The sequence below is a fragment of the Mastigoproctus giganteus genome, chromosome 11, assembly GCF_048544385.1.
Source record: "Mastigoproctus giganteus isolate SK-2022 chromosome 11, ASM4854438v1, whole genome shotgun sequence".
Taxonomy (NCBI): Eukaryota; Metazoa; Arthropoda; class Arachnida; order Uropygi; family Thelyphonidae; genus Mastigoproctus; species Mastigoproctus giganteus.
In genome coordinates this window covers 18,412,415-18,430,708 of record NC_143585.1, presented here as the reverse complement: position 1 = coordinate 18,430,708, position 18,294 = coordinate 18,412,415, and positions in this window count along the sequence as shown.

Below are 18,294 nucleotides of genomic sequence, written 5' to 3'. Positions count from 1 at the left end.
ATGATAAAGGTCACGTGGAGGCCAGGCGAAAACCAGGTGGAGGTTCTGAGGGAGTTGAACTTATGGATGGAAGGATTCGTTTTGTGATGGCCCCTTTTGCTGTAGTGTCCCAGTCATGTTGCCATATCTCTTGTAGATGTTGGGTTATCCGTTATCTTTCCTGCCTGGTGCCGTTTGTGGTGTCAAGTTGAAAATTTAGCAGTTGGGTTGGAACTCCCTTCCTTAAGTGATAAAAAAGCCGTCGTTTAACCACTTCTAAGTATAGTGGCTGACATCCAGTTAATATGTGCCGAGCAGACGGTGCGGCACGACCTGCTAATTGAAAGGAGCATGAGTCTCTGGATTGAATCCAGCTTATGTTTATTTCTTGCTAGGATGGCTTTTCGGTACCAGATGGAGGCACCATAACACACGATTGGCACGTATGCCGCTTGGTATATCAGAGTAAGAGCTTTGTGCTTCAGTCCCCCAGTCTGCCCTGCCTTATTTATTTATTTATTATTCAATTTATTACATTTGCTTCACCCCTGAACAGCCTTCAGCTAATGGGGTGCCTATATACATTTGCACATTATAAGTTAGAGAGCAATCATAGGAATCGTACATAAATTACGCATATTATTATTATTTCTATTTTATAGAAACATTAGTTTCTATATAATATTATAAACATTAGTTTCTATATAATATTATAAACATTAGTTTCTATATAATATTATAAACATTAGTTTCTATATTCCAACAAATAACATCTAACGTGAGCAAATAAAGCAGATACAAATATATACAGTGACACAAGCAAAAGGTAGAGACATATAAACAGATACGCGTCCAAATATATGCATATACAGCCAATACATATACATACAAAACACAATGATTTAAAACAAATTAATTCTTCAACAAAGTAGAGTTGATGGATCAGGAAAATTTTACAGTTGTATGTGATGGTACATGTCCTGCATCTTCCCAGATCTGTACGCCTTCTCATCACAGAACTTGTGGGGATCAATCTTCAGGGTGTTGTACGTTTGGAGGATGTTAGACGGAAAACATCTTCTAAGCATAGTTAAATTCTGTAATACGCTTCTTAGGGGAATTCATGAACTATTGCAAAGGACGCGGGAAAGCCTAGGGCCTCCAACAAGATTATGGACATTTGGAGGGTCAAAGCGATCGGTGAGAGTTGACAGAGATTACGCAATTTCCTGTAATGGGCAACTGATTCCAAGGGGTGCAACCAAGGTTAGTATACACGACTGATCTCGAGATGGTGAAAGGGTGGCCATTCACACGGTTCAACCACCTTAAAATCCAGTACTCAATACACATAGCACTGTATCTTTGAACTTTGTTGGCTAGATACTTTAGGTGGTGGTGGAAGGTAAGCCCCGAGTCTAAGAAGATACCTAGGAGATACCAATGTGCAGCCTTATGGGCATAAAGTTTAATTTTATTGTATGTGGTCTTGTGATTTGTAGTCTGCCTTTAAGGAGTATGGACTTTGTTTTCTCTCCTGAAATGGTAAGGTTGTGCAGAGCTGCCCAGTTCTGAAGTTTTACCAGTGCTCCATTTGCCATTTTCTCCAGGGTCGTCCTGGTGTTAGCACATACAAGGATACATAAAAGGATAAGATCATTCGCGAAGGCCAAGGACTCAATACCTCCCAGGTCCATGCCCAGGAACTCATCCAGGACGATAGACCAGAGGAATGGGCCAAGCACAGAGTACTGCGGACAGCCTCGATCGATGTAATTAGTCACTGTCTGGAATGTGTTGGTAAATTGGACTTTTCTACCAGTTAAATATGACCTTAAACTGTTGTATAGATTGTTGGAAACATTTGATTGCCGAAGCCTCCAAAGAACACTGGGCCACCATAGTCGATCAAAGGCCCCAGCGAAGTCTACCATGATTGCAAGGGAGTACTTAAAGTCTGTGTGATTTGCTTGAGTGATTGATCTGTTAATGGCATCTTCTGTGCTGCTACCTGCTTTGAATCCAAATTGCTTGTCACTTGGAAGTTTTTGTTCTTCATATCTGGCGGTTAAGCGAAATAGGGGGAGGCGTTCTTGTAGCTTGGCCATTACAGAAAGCAAGGCAATCGGGCGGTAGGAGGTTGGAATTTGTGGTGGCTTGTCGGGATTTTTCAATATAAATTTCAGGGTTGCCGTTTTCCAGGATGTTGGAAAGGTGCCTTCTGTCAGGCACCTATTTAGAAGGCTTAGGAGAGTAACAGGATAGTATTCTGCAAATTTTTTTAACCACATCCACTTCCAGCAGATCGGCACCAGGTGTTTTTCCTACTTTCATTTTGTTTATTGCCAAGTCCATCTCAATGTTAGTGAAGGGTGATGCCACAGAGGCAGGATGATAGTTGTGATTTTCATCTATTATTTCTTGTTGTTGTTGAGTCATAGCTGCAGCTTCAATGGGATAAATGGTGTCTAGAATATTGTTAATGCTATCCTTCCAGGTGTAAGTAGAGGAGCCATCCATCTTTAGTGTAGTATCGAGTACCTCTCCTCGCGGCAGCCTGTTTGTTACGATCTTGAAAACGATGCCCCAGGAGTCCTTATTCCCAGAAGTGGATACCCGGGTTTGCCACGTTTGCTTTTTACTTTTACGAATTAGCTTTGTGTATTCATTTCTGACAATGCGGTAAGCCTCCATGGCGGCATCTACCTCATGAGGTGGTAGCCTTGATCGATCCTGCTGGAACATTTTTCTTGCATGGTGGACTCTTCTTCTTTCTTCTGAGATCCTGTAGCTGGGGATTCCACCAGGGAACTGCATACCGGTAGGGCCTTCTGCGTAGGATGGAGAGATCACATGCAGATCTTATGGCAGTGGTTATAATCTGTACGCAATCGTCTGAAGGGAGTGGAGTGTCTTCAGCGAGTCTTCTTGTTAGCTCAGTCCGAAAACGTTGCCAGTCTGCCTTTTTTGAATTGTACTCTCTCACATCTCGTGGGATCGGAGGTGTCCGTTCCACAGAGGGTCTGCGCGTGTAGCACAGTGGTATCGTCACCGTCCTCCACACACCGGGTGGAAAAGGCCTGGGTTCGAATCCCGTCGATGACGCGAGGAACTTTAATGGGCTTTTTTCACTCCATGGCTGAGTTAGTTGGTCTCAGGCGTAGATAGCAAGGTTTTTCTCCCCAGTAACTGGGGTTTTTTCGTCCAGCAAAACAGGCAAATCAACCATAGAACATACTAAATTAACAGACACAAATACGGGTTAATGTATTTAATTACGGGCAACCCTAAAATAATAATAATAATTTTTAGTAATAATTGTCCGTTCCACAGAGCGAACGAGAGAAAATGATATCGCTCTGTGGTCCAGGCTTCTTGTACAGTCCATTTGGCTAGTTTGTTGGCAATGTCTGGGGTGGCTGCTGTAACATCTATGGTGCTCTCCCAAAAGGGGCCGCTGTAAGTTGATCTGGTCGGTTTATTACTTGGAGGCCTGTGGCTAGGAAGAATTCTTCTAGTTTTGCACCATTTCTTTGTGCAGATCTGTCAGGGATGCGACTGTGCCAGAGCAGAGATCTGCAGTTTGCATCCATGGCTATTAGTAGTCGTTCCCCCGGGAGAGTCTCAAGAGCCGTCTGAATGGTTGAGATCGCTGGGGTGATGTTTTCACCAGGGTGAGTGTATATTGTTAACAGTAACAAAGACCCTAACTGAGTTATGATTTGTGCACAGGCACTGTTTGCAGTGCAGAGTGGTGTAAACTTTGTTGTGCTGATTTCTGATGATTATTGCTGCCCATGGGGTTTCGGTTTTACAGTAGACCATTTCATAGGATGCAGGGTAACCTGTGACCACACCTGAGCGAACATATGGTTCCTGTAATAAGGCCACATCAATTTTGTTTTCTTCTATTTTCACTTTTAGTTGGTCAGCTACCAGCCTCGCTCTTTGTGCGTTCAGTTGAACTATTTTTATTTCATGGTGGCAGTTTGTAGAGGGGCCTCTATCCATAGTTGATTCTCATTTGGTATTGACTTTTGGCTTTCAGGTATACCATACAGTTCCCATCCCTGATTGAGTGTTGATGAGGAGCTTTCACTGCTTTGCAGTTTGCACAGACTGGGAGCTTGTCTTTTGCTGGGCAGTCTCTGTACTTGTGCCCTTTCTGGGCACAGTGGCCACATTTTGAATCACGCTGGTTGCATGTGTGTGATGTGTGGCCAAAGCGAAGGCACTTGTAACATTTCGTAACTGAAATATGCTCCTTAAACCTGTGGCTTCCCCAGCCTATGAAAATGCGACTCTGTGTTTCTAAGATTTGCCATGCTCGCGTGGAGAGCTGGATTACCCAATTGACATTTGAATGTGTTTTAGATTTAGTACTGTATTTTGGGCTAACGTCTTCTTCTACAGTGTCCTCAGGTAGGTGCAGACTTAGATTTGGTAATTTCCTCCCTGGGTTCTTCTTGGGTTACACCTTGCTGTATGTCAAATAAGACAATTGAGGGTCCGTTTTTCTTGGGAGCCTCTGCCTTTAAACCGTACTTTGTCATATTTTCATTACTTAAAATTGTTTGTGCCTCTTCTCTGGAGTTGGTTTCAATTACCACACCTCGGTGTCTAGTCTTCCGCATAATTTTTATCTGGATCGTCTTCATTTGTTCTTTTAGATTTTTGGTTGAGGTCTCCTTTACAGCATCACTTGTTTCAAGCTGCGCGTTTTCTGTCGGTTTAATCAGGATTATATGTGATCCTGTCTTTCTTGTTAGTGTTTTGGTTCGGGGTCCATCTAGTTTATGGGATGCTAATTTAGCTCCATTCCGCAACGCCTCCGCAAAGGTAGGGGGGCGTTGTTGCATTTGTTTTCTGCCTTTCTGAGGGCGAATCTCCCATTTCGCTTGCAGTTTTTCGTATTCGACGTAGACGTTTAAAATCACCGTCTCCATGTTGCTGAATATGGTAATGAGGGCAGTAAGGATAGCAGCAGTAATTTTCGATGATTTTCCCACATACTCCTCAAGCGTCCCTCTGATAGCCATAATATGGTCAACTGGGGTTCCAGTTAGAGGGGGTAGAACACTGTAACAATTGTCCATGGGATAATTTGCCAAGAACGCTTCAACACCTCAACCTGGTCTATCGAAACCAGGGCATTTACCCGATACCACGGAAGGAATTGCATGTCAAACCACCTCTGTAGAAAAGGGAGGCTTATGAGAAAGGTCAGAATATTTAGAGTTTCTTAATATAATAACTTTTTGTTCCAGGCCACTAACTATACCTTCATCTTGATGAATTATAATATCCAAGATTTTGTTAAGTGAGTCAGCGCAGGAGAGCGTTTCCATATCAGTACCAAATTTGATGGAAGTGAACACTTCTCCAGGAGCAATTCTATTACCATTATTATTATTATTAACTAATTTATAATTATTATAAATTAGTTAATCATCATCATCAGCCATTTTCAATCCACTGCAGGGTGAAGGCCTCTCCAGCAACTTTCCAGTTCCTTCTGTTTTGAGCACTGGGCATCCATTTACTACCCACAAACTCATGAATTTCATCTATCCATCTCCGCCTTTGTCTTCCAGGTTTTCTTCTAGCTCCTCTTGGATACCATTCTGTTATTTTCTTAGTCCATCTGTCATCATGTCTTCGAGCTATGTGTCCTGCCCAAGACCATTTTAGTTCTTTAGTTTTGATAAGAATGTCCTTTACTTGAGTTTGCTGCCTAATCCATGTGTTTCTCTTCTTATCTAACAGTCTTATTCCCAATATGATTCGTTCCATTCTTCGCTGTGTAGTTCTCAGCTTCTCTTCCATTCTTTTGGTGAGTGCCCAAGTTTCACTTCCATAAGTCATGATGGGGAGTATACATTGGTCCATTATTTTACGTTTCAGACAAACTGGGATATTGCTCTTCAGTATGTGACTATATTTCCTGAATGCTATCCATCCAAAATTTATTCTTCTCTTGACTTCCAGCCATTTATCATTATTACAGCTAATAACTTGTCCCAGATAAGTACTTGACTCCACCTTTTCAATTACTGCTCCTTCAATCATTATTTCCCTTTCTGTGGCATACTTGTTCATCATTACTTTTGTTTTAGCCATATTCATCTTTAGTCCAAAATCCTTACTAGCTGTGCATAACTGATTAAGATTTTCCTCTAATTCTTTGGGATCGTGGCTTATGACCACAATGTCATCTGCAAATCGTAAATGGTTTAGGTACTCTCCATTCACATTGACTCCTTTCTGCGACCAGTCTAATCTTCTGAAAGCTTCCTCAAGGGCAGCAGTAAACAGCTTCGGAGATATTGTGTCTCCTTGTCGAACTCCTTTCTCAATTTTAAATTTCCTACTGTCTTTGTCTAGTCTAATAAAGGAGGTAGCACTCTCGTATATTTTCTTCAAAATCATAATATATGGGGTATCAATGCCTTGTCTTTCCAGTGCCCGAAACATTGCCTTATGCTGTATGGAGTCAAATGCCTTTTCATAATCCACAAATGCCAGGCATAATGGTGTTTTATATTCATTTGCTTTCTCCATTAGCTGTGATATTACATGAAGGTGATCCATAGTTGAGAATCCTGATACTGACCCGGGAATAATTTAATTAATATATTACCGAAGTGTATCGCCTCTTCCGTTGCACCAGTTGCTCAGCAAAACGTGGAAATACAGATCACGTGGAAATACAATATAAATTAGTTAATAATAATTATTAACTAATTTATAAAACAGATCCCCATGCATCTTGTTACCTTGACCACTAACAATATTTTCCAATGAATCCCTTTTATGTCTACCTGCTACTTTGCAAAATAGTAAACTCCAATAAACTGCGATTTCTCTCCCCTTTGAAAATCACGTCTAAGTAGGATTATATATTCTATTGAGTTTCGTGAGTGTTTTCGCTGCTGCTTCTTCAGTGAAAAAGGTTTAATAATATAGAGGAAAAGAAGTTAGTTTTATAATTGCAATGTTCTGCAGGCTGTATATATTCTGATAAATAATTAGATTACACCGTTATATAAAAAATATATTTATTTCCAAAATAGAATTGAATTTGATTATCTTACAATTTTTACAGTAGTAAATATATATGAATAAACATCTAAAAGGGATTAAACATTCATTTATTTGAATCCTAGTAACTCTTCTTCAAGTACCAACGAGCTTTTCAGTGTTAATGGACATTCGAAATTTTTTACAGCGCCTTCTAAATTGTCTCCACAGAGATTCCTCATTGAAAATCGGCAAAGATGAAGAAGTGAAGGTGGGGATGACATTCGTTTAAGCAACCACTTCTTTAGACGGGTATCACGAGCCTTGGAAAGTAGACGCTCGTCTCTCAGCCAAACCTGTTTCTCTATTTCAATTCCTGCATCCATTAGCAATTTTACTCCTTTTCGCTTCCCCTGTTTTGCCAGAAGGAATAGCGGTGAAAACTCAGACGTTCCACAGATCCTCAGGTCACAATTTGCACTCACCAGTTTTGCCACCACGAGCTCGAGTCCAAACATCGCTGCAAAATATAATGAATTCTTCTCGGCCCCGCCAAACGATGCATTAATATCAATTCCTGCAGAAATGAGGAGGTCGATGATGGTCATTTCGTTCAAATATCCATCGATATCATTTATAGTAAGCCTTTTGTGGGCAGCGATGATGGCATAGTAGAGAGCAGTCCCGTTCTTATTACAATGTCGATCGACCTACGAAAATAAACACAGTCATGTATTATCTAAAATCATAGGTGATAGATTCCAATGAATATTTAAATATTTGTATATGTAAGACGTGACATCACGTCTTATTCCATATATGTAAGAAGTGAACTTACATATATGGAGAATTAGATTTTACGAGAAATTTTTTTATGATTTTGGAATAAGCTATTGTTTGATATGGTAAAGGAATTTTTGACATTTAAGAGAAGGATATATGGGAAGAATACTACATTTTGAAATAAGCGATTATAGATGTGCAAATGGAATAGCACTCAAATGGAAGACAAAGTCACATATAAATGTAGATGCACAGGAATAGGGATCAGCTGTGATTACCAAAAGCAGCCGCCCTATGCTAGGGAAGCAGTGGTCATTAATGAACCAACAAGGGTTACGACCGCTCGGAAAAATACAAAACTGAGTGATCCATAGCAAAGGGTCAGTTGTGTATTAAGAGCTGGAAGTTAAGTAGATCAAGGATGCCAGACTAAGCAGCCAAGAGTTATGGAAAAGTATCTGAATTAAAATTGTGTTGTATTTATGTATGTAATAAATTTAATTTTCACTTTGAGTCCTCTCTTTCCAAATAACCCACTTCTTGCTTATCTAGTTAAGAGTTTGACTCTTAACTAGGTAAGCTTAATTATCTCCGACAATTTGGCCAGAAAATCCTGGAAACTGACACAGGGGAAACAAAGGAAATTTGAGAATCTGGTGAAACTCGGGAATCAGAGAATCTTCCGAGAGATATAGTGTATAGCAGTCAGGTAACAAAAACGTGGGGCCTTGGTAGGTGTGAGGGCGTCAAAAAATCTAAATAAGAGATATAATATAATAACATTTAATATTACCCTCCCTCAAAGGAAATAATTAGAACTCTCAGCATATCAAAACTTACATAGGCTCCTGCATTTAACAAAGTCCACACCAGAGATGGATTAGTAGAGACTACGGCCGCCATTAATGGAGTATTTCCTTCCATGCTGGCTTCGTTAACATCTGCTCCGTTTTGAATTAAGTATTCGACTAAAGTCTCATTCATTTCCAAACAGGCCATATAGATTGCTGTATGATGTGCTTTGTTCAAAGCGTTCACATCAACTCCCGCCTCTACAAGCATCTTCACTATTTCTGAAATAAAGAAAAATAAAGGGATGATTGTTCAGGCGATTTAATAAATAAATAATAATTATTTATTTATTTAATATATAACTTGTTATTTATTATATAACTCTTGAGCTGCATCTCATACATAAATTAATCTTCTATGGGAGAACAGAATAAGTTCAAAAGAGTTCATATTGCCATATTTAGCAATCACGAAAGCGTGAAACAATCTCAACTCAAACTGTCAATTTTATTCAAGAATGCCTCTAACAAAATGTACTTACCAAAATTGCTGGTGTCATTTCGGAATTCTTCGTGCAAAACCGTGTTGTATGTTGTCTTTGTTTTCAATGTGACGTCAGCTCCATTATTCAAAAGGAGTCTCACTGTTTCGTTCTCTCCTTGTCTTACTGCGTAATGCAAAGCAGTATAACCTTTTCTGTTCTGGGCATTAACTTCGCATCCCCAACTCAATAGCGCTTCAACTGAAATATAAATAATGAATTGGTTAATTTCAGATTCAAGTATTCCACGGAAAATAATTGTATTTTGAATTAAATAAACCAAACTCACCAAACTCTAAACGTTGTTTAGAATCATATTCCCTCATAATGTTATGATTAATTTTTTGCGTATAAAATTTACTGCATAATAATGGCATATCCAAATAAATAAGTGTAGGGATGGAGCAGGTACAGGTCATGGAGATCCGTCAATGATTAAAAGAACATTGGGTTGTAGAGAGAGAAAGGTCAAAATTCCACTGTATAAGTCAGCTGTGCGAATTTTTATTGAAGAAAGACTCTGCTAATTTTTTTCAATGTTAAACAACAAATGCACTGATATAGTATAACATTTATAGCTGACTTTTGCAATGATTTTGTTTAATAAAGCTGTTAAATAGAATCCAACAAAATGTCGACTTTAGTTCCACAAATTTTAAACGAACTATGCTTTTTTGATTAAATTAATATTCATTTTTATAGCTGTTTGTAAAGAGATGCTCAAAGTGTTGGAGATGCTCCATGTGAGCGTTACTTGTACGTTCAGCTAGTTATAGTGTGTTGTCTTCTCTCAAGCAATGTATCCATCGATGATGAAGCTGAAGTTTTCTCCTAGGTTATGGCGAGATCCTTATGCAAAATTACCTTTTGAATTTTCGCCAGATGATGGAATAATGAATATCATTTTGTACACGCTTCTTCAAGAAAAAATGTGAGTTGTGCTGATTTTCTTTTATTTAGTTGGGGTCCAATGGAATGTGAATAAATATTTATGTCAAGCATTACTTTATGCATCTCGAAATCGACCTTTTGTAAGGAGTTAGGAGTGTTTGATTGAACGAGGAGCTTAAGGTGGTTAGCATATACCAAAAATTTAGGAATTTCAGAGAACAACGGATCAGGTGCTGCTGCAAACAGTATTGAGGACAAAACTCCACCCTGTGGTACTCCTCTAGTTCCTTAAAATTTAGATGCACACTGTTTTGGTAAACTATCACTAATCTATTGGTTAGGATGTCAGCCAAGACCTGGATTGAGCGTCTAGTAATACTAAAATGAAATTGTAGTATGTTCCAATACCAAAGGTATTCCACATCCAATTGACTTTTACTGTGGAATGCCTTTGGTATTTCAAAGTGTTTGGAGCAAGTTAGTGGTGGTAGACTGTTAACTGATGACATTGTGGACATCTATGGCTGAAACAGTGTTCAAGTTGTCTTGCTAGGATGGCTTTTTTTTTTGGGAAACGCACAAGGTAACATCCACTGGAAATTGGTCTGTAACCTTTCACACAATTTGGGGGTTTGATTTTGAAATGGGTTTGGATAGTAGCATTTCCAGTTTAAAGGCATGGAGTCAGTTTTTAGAATTTCATTAACAATGCAGTGAAGGAATAATGAAATGCTGCAAACTTGCAATATGAAACTTCATCCATTATTCCTGCAATGTTCTTCCATGTTTCTAAGAATTAATTTACATCTTTTCACAGGCAGGTACGGCTTTACAAAACTAGTTATACACTTAATTTCCGTAATTATCGGAAGATATACCCTCCGACTCCATTTAATATAAATGGTGGAACAATAAGATTTTGAACTAGGAACGGAACAAAATTTCATTAACAGCCCTGATTATGTGCTATGGAGTTGATAACACTGATTTAGTTCCAAAAAGATGTTGTAGAGCTTTTGGTATTCTGCTGAGTTTTATGAAAGAAATTAAATTTGCATAGAGTTCTCGCCATCTGATTCCTGATATTGACTGTTGCCACTAGTACACCCCCTTCCCAATTATTAAGATTGCCTTCTGGTAATCTTAATTCCATTCACTAGACTCTTTCTTCAGATGTCATTGATTGAATTCAAAACAGCACTTCTTGCACATCAAGAATATATATCTTCTTTGAAGTCATGTTGCGACTTCATCTATACCTGGATTAAGATTAAACGTGATATAAATCTGAATTAAAGCAGATTGAAGATGTACAATAAAAACGATGACTAGAAAATTGTGCTGAGTTCAATTTTGAAACGTTTCCTCCTCATGAATATGACCTGGTTTCAGCTGTATAAAATGCTATTGAAGATTTTGATTCTTGACGGAAAATCTAATCACCACGTGACTTTAGAAGTACCCATTGTAATAACATTGCTATTTCCAATGTATCACGGTTCAGAACGTTTTAATACAGAGTTTTTGAAAAGTACGTTGAAATTTCTCCAGAAAGTTTGCTTACGATGCGCAAACGCTGTTTGAGCAGATAATTATTGAATATCCCTGTGAGTTGAAAATGCTCTCAATTAATTTATCTTAAGATAAATTAATTCATTAAATTAATTCTATTCCAATGGACTACCCAAGAATTAATTTAACTTGTGCAATATGTCCTTAAATCACTTGTTCTATGGTAGATTTTCCTAAATTAAAACCCAATTTTCCGGGGATGGAGCTTACTATCCACTACTGTTACAGCATTATTCAGCCAGGGAGAGGGAAAAAACAAGAAACTTAAAAAAACTCCTTTTCACCCGATCTATGGAGGACGGATAGAGCAGACTTAATAACCGCCTGATGTATTAACCATCATTAATTGCTAGATGGAGGTTGTATCCATATAAGCTGGGAACTGCATATGGCCTGCTCGAATAGTGGCATCGTCACCGTCCTCGCCGCATCACTTAGAAAAGGCTTGGGTGTGAATTCCGTCGATTAAGCAAGGAACTCCAACAACAGGCTTTTTTCTTAATCGGCAGCTGATTTATTCGGACTCAGGCGTAAATAGCAACGTTTTCCCTCTTAAAAACTGGGGTTTTCGTCCATTATTGCAGGCAAATCAACCAGAGAACACACGCAATTTACAAACAATACACATGGGTAGAAGATGTAACTTTCCTGGTGACCTTAATAGTTTTTACTGTAGTATGTTTATATATAGTGTGGAGGTAGTATATCCATCTTAGACGAAAATTAAGGAATAGTTCCAGCACCGATGACTGAAAGATTGTCTGGTAATGGGAATTTCGTTTCATGCTGATTTAAGTATTACATTATCGCAAAGGATGATTCTGTGATCCTCCAATCACAGTATCGTCCTTTCACGGGCCCATCCTACTAATTGTCAATGAATGCCGTTTCTGGTAGGGGTTTTCATGCTGGGACTTAGTGAATGAGTCCTTTCTGGATTTAATGCAACGTACAAGTCCAAAACCGATCGTAGAAACAGAGCCATAGTGAATTCCTCCAACTAACTAGCTTCTCTTACCGATGGAAAAAGATTCGATTTTCAGTCATCCAATTTGCATCTGTTGTTATTGAGCCAAAATAATCACCATCTGCGGGTCGTCTTCGACACTTCGTTGTCTCTACCACTGGAGTATTTTTAGGGATAAAGGAGTCCTAACAACTATCAGATAGCTAATAATATGGCCGCTCACTGTAGGGTAAGGGGATTTCACATTGTATATCATTACATATGTATTTGTTTCCCCACCAGATTTGGTCACATTTGAAAATTAATCTGGGCCTACTAAATACTTTCATATACAAGTGCAAAATATCACATGGATATTTTGCACTTGTATATCAGTGATATACACGTAATAAAACAGAAATCGCCTTTCTACAAAAATGTACTTTATTTTTCAATATTGCATAGACATTTTTATTTAGCATGTTAAATTGGACAATAAAATGGAGAATTAAGAAACGAATCTGTTAGTAACATTCACTTGGATGATGCCCAGAGCACAGCTGTTTCTTTATTTATCGGAAAGATAAGTCTGTTTTCTTTGAAAACAGAGGGTGGCATGGTGTATCGCTGAAAAGAAACGGACCTGGCAGAAAATATAGTGTCTAGAACAAAAAACATGTTCTGCATTTCGATGCTTTTGTCAACACTAATATAGGGCAAATTTTATTATTAGAGTTAAAGTTGTGGACATCCTCTGGCCAAAGATATCCTCCCATTTAAATAAACCCCTTATTAAGTTTACGAACTTCAAGCGTAGAACTAGCTAACACTCACTTTCCACCCTATTTATGTCTAGAATTATAGAAACTTGTGCTGACTCATGATAGTTTATTAAGCAACCAACAGTAGTTATGGTTATTTTTTACACAATGATTAGACATACTTAGTTTCTTCGGATATTAGTAATATGCGTTTTAAATACGCGTGCTCTGTAGAAAGCAATGAAATCTGAATGTTTGTTAATTCACTCATGATCCTCCCCTAATATATGCAAGTGATGTCTGTGATCTTTCAACTTTACCGTTATGATCCCATTTTTAACATGAAGTAATCAACATAAGAATTTCTTTAATCACACCGTATGACTATCCCATCAAAGGTATTTGGACACTTCGGAATAATCAATTCTTTTATTTTTAAAAGAATAAATCTGATGGACGATATAATTACAAGTCAAGGATGAAATACATCTCTGTTCCAGATGAGTACCATAGTTAGGTCAGTGGCGAATGTCACGAATAAGGACACTAAGAAATGGATCATCGAGGTTCCCACAGAGTTCCAGAATTTTGAGAAGATTAAAAGTAAAGTTGTTTATGGATAGTTTTCCTTAACAACTGCTGAATGAGTTCAGCTTCCTCTTGGTCAGTGCTCTTCCTGCTGCTCAGCAGACAGGGTGGTGCTCTTTTCGAGTGTTGGTTCCTCCTTTGTGCTGGCTGTTCATGGTGACTGAAAGGCTCTGGTTACCATAGAATAGTTCAATAAATATATATAGAACTGTAAATATGTGTGTTGTGCTTGGCACACTTTTGGAACTAAGTTTATTCCCGCATGTTAGCATTGTTTTGCAACTACTTTTCGTTGCCTTTAATATGTTGATGTGTAAATATGTAGTAAATTACCTAATCGATTGAGTTTTCTGCTCGGGAAACGCTCGAATGAGTGTACATATGATGATGTACTAGTGGTAATTATTATTGCTATTATCACGGTTTCTGAACTATTCTTTGCTCTGTGATTCAAAAATGCATGTTTCTCGAAAATTGTGGTGAATTTTGCTGTTGTAATACTAGTGGGTTTTCTTATTCCAACATGCCCTTTAAATATGGTAGTTTATAATTGTGTGAACACATGTATGGTGTTTTTCGCACATCTAGTATGTTATTTTTGTCTATCTTTTATTGTTAAATCAAGGTTTTTGACTCAAATTGCTGTTCCTCATCTTTTGTATGAAAGTGTATATGTGAAAATTATTCAGTTGTTATACAGATATATTCATAAAAGTATAGTTTCTGTTGTCATTGTTAAGGTTAAAGAGTGGGGTGTCTGTATTTTCATGTTTCTGCTGCAATAACAGATCCAAAAATTGTTAACATTTCAACTGTTCAGAGAAGATGAAACGATTTTAATTATTAAAAATATCATCTTTTTACTGTTTTGCTATTAGTAAAATAATAAGAGGAGTTATTATTTTACTAATATTATTATCAACGTAGAACATATTGAGTATTACAGCTCTGAATCATACTATCTAACTGTTTTGCTATGTAAAATTCAACAAAGTTATTTGTGCGTATGTCTCACACATGCAAATTTTAAACTTTTGATTGTAAATAAGAAAAACGATATTTTTATTTGAAAAATCCTATTATTTTTCACGAATTCTAATACGTTACATTGATTCCTGATTTGTTATTTCTGATAATTTGAGGGATAATGGAATTTCTGTAAAGAAAAGATCTTGATTTGATTTTGGTTTTATTGGCGCAAACACAACTAAGGTTGGTTGATATCAATTGTAATTGGTGATATGGTATCCAGCACTAAGTGTTATTTGTAATATTTGAATTTTTAACTTTAGTTTATAGTTTAATAAAGATTCATTTTTTAGAACATTCGTTTTTTTTCCAACTAATGAGTTTGAGTAGAAAGAAGGTGCAATTCTTTCTATTGCTATTTTTTCCATAACAACAACAACGCGATTTTGAAAACAACGATGTGATTGTTTATCAAAAAGCTTTTATCTCAAATTCCACATTTTTAAACGGTCAAATCTTTAATGTAAAGTTAATGTACAGGATATTGTGTATAATGTCCACCAAACCCATACAAAAAATGGGATGTGTAAAGGTATGTCTGGGGCATTTTTGATACCTTCGAGAACCTTCCAATAAGAAATTAAATTTGTTGGTTTTGAAATTTTTGCTGATATTTTTATAATTGCACGATCTTTATGATTCATCGTTTTTAGGTTCGATTTTTTTTAGTTTTATCGTAATTGAATCGCATGCAAAATTTTTTCACAACATTCAATTTTTTTTTCAACTAATAATAGTGTAGAAATAAGTTGGTATGCTTTTTTTTCCCCCTTGGTAACCATTCTGTGTTGAAAGCACAAGGATGTAAATGTTTATCGATAAGTTTTAGCTGTCGAATCGTTAATGTAACCTTTACAGAAGGTGTATAATGTCAAAATTCGTAAAAAATTGGGATGTGTAAAGGTTTGACAGAGACAATGAACCTTCGTGATATATCTTTAAGATCAAAGTGGAAAAAGAAGAAATAACAAAAGAGGATAGGCGGACTCTGACCTATGCGAAATTGTTTATTCACAGACTCACAATGCACCCCACATATAATGAACAAATAGAGCGTTGTAGTGCAGAAGATGTTGTAGAAAAAATGTATAATGCATATGAAAAAATGTACAATGCCACCATATATTTACCTCATCAGGTAAATATATGGTGGCTTATAAGGGTGGTCGCATAGAACGTGATCTATTACAAAAACTGAGAATATCTTTTGTAAATTTGGAGATTTTCATGTGCCCTAAGGTTTCAGACCTACAAATGTATGTTGTGGGAAGATAGGGCTGCGGGTTACACTTACCACGTCGCAATGGTGAGTTTTACCAGTGCGCCATCTTGGAGGTGTTGGCCTAGCAGAGGTATTTGACATTTTTGTAAACAAGTAAATTTGTACATAACAGTCAATAAAACAGTTTCGTTCATTAAATGTATTCTTCGGTTACTTAGTTTAGATATGAAATTTAAAAAACATTGCTTTGTTCATAATTGAGAAAAATCATATATAATTGAATAACACTATTTTCAGGAAACTTACTTTATTCATTAAGCTGTGTTAATTATGCTGATATTTAAGCAGTTTTTAAAATAATTTGATGTTTTAATAGTTTAAACACCTTGATTAAAACTTTTGCTATGTTTATGAATACTTTAAAAATAATCACTTAAAGTTAACATCACCGTCTAATTTTACATATTTTTTTTTGTGGAATTTGAAAATTATTCTGTACTGTAAGTGGTGAGCACTTTCCCGAGCTATACATGAACATCCATATGGAAAAAAGAAAGGATTATACTCATAATCCCGGTTGAGCATTGTTGTAAAATAAAAACAACGGATTGAATTAAAAATAAACACTAATGTATTGGCTAAAAATAACACTAACATGTTGATTAACATAATTACATCAAAATAATCTCATGTTGGGTTAAAATCTCACAAAATTTTTTTCATGAAAAACCCGTGGCGCAATCCACTAGCAAATTTAAAATAAAAGTAAAAAAAAAAAAACGAAATTCTATGAGCGGAAAGGATCCTGGGAGAGAAGGTCGCAGATCTCGCAAAGCATCATGGGATGTCAAAAAAGTCCAGAGAGCAGGTTGCGCAAAGGATCACTGGAAGAAGTCACGTGATTGGTGACGTAATCACCTTTGTGAGTTTGGGCTGGCAAAATCGGTTCAGAGTGTTTAGAAGGCTGCGCCTTCTAGCGGCGGGGTGGTGAGAGGTAGTGCCGGTGGCAGACCACCCGCTGTGAAATTCGGTTCAAAGTGTTTCGAGGGCTGCGCCCTCTAGCGGTGGGGAGGGAGTTACGGTGTGAGGTGGCAGACCATCCGCTTACAAAATCGGTTCAAAATGTTTCTACGGTTGCGCCAACTAGCGGCGGCCACCACAAAATCGGTTCAAAGTGCCATCACCCCTACTTTCGTCTGGGGTTATTTTTCTTGTTGTATTGTTATCATCTGCAAAAATTAACTCCCATCTCAAATTACATCTATCAAATATGATTTTCTAGAAGGCCTTAACATTATAGTCCAGAAAAATTCATTCGTAAATGCACCAAGGCTTGACTGAAAGAGTACAGTTGAGCATATATTTCACTTAATCTTTTTCTTCTATAAGCGTTCTAGAGATCCAGTTTGACTGCATCCAAATGCTACTGTTGTGGATTAAAAGACAAAGTGTCACATTGAGAGTGGAGAGGCAATCGTCTTTGCAATCTCTATTGATCTTGCTGAAGGAAGCAATCTAACTTTCATTACTGGTTTGTCCAACTTGGTATTTAAGAGTTTTGTTGTTTAGAGGTAACGAATACTGCCTCGTTTAAAAACCCACTGGCTAACTTTAAGCCAAGGGATCGACGGACTATCAAAACGTTCAAAAGAATCGCAAGTATTTTTTACTTCCGAAATTTATTGAATCGCCAAGAAATGAAGCATGCCTTTCATGTTATGCGTCGTTTTCTTGAATTGTCAATACTCAGTTACTTAAAATTGAAAGAATTCTGGTGTTCATCGCAACTAATCAATTTCCCACGCGACGGTTGCATGGGTTTAATGTCTGATGCCTACTGGGCTAGCCAGGTGGGTAAATTGCCAGTCTGCCAACCCAAAGGTTGCCTGTTCGAATCCCGCCTTGGATCAGAGTAAAATGCAAAACTTCGAGAGGTGACTTATAGCCACTGAAGCCGATGCACTTACCAAAGAAAAAATTAGGTCTGATAACTTCGTTCTCATTTAGCAAAAAAGCAATCTAAATGAAAAATACAGACGCATAGATACAATATACTGAGTGTTCAGTTATTTTTTTTTCGTAATGAACTTCATAGTGTTTAAATAACACTAGGAACTTCATCTTGATGACTGTATAGGTATAGAACAATTTTTGGTCTATTATCCGGAGA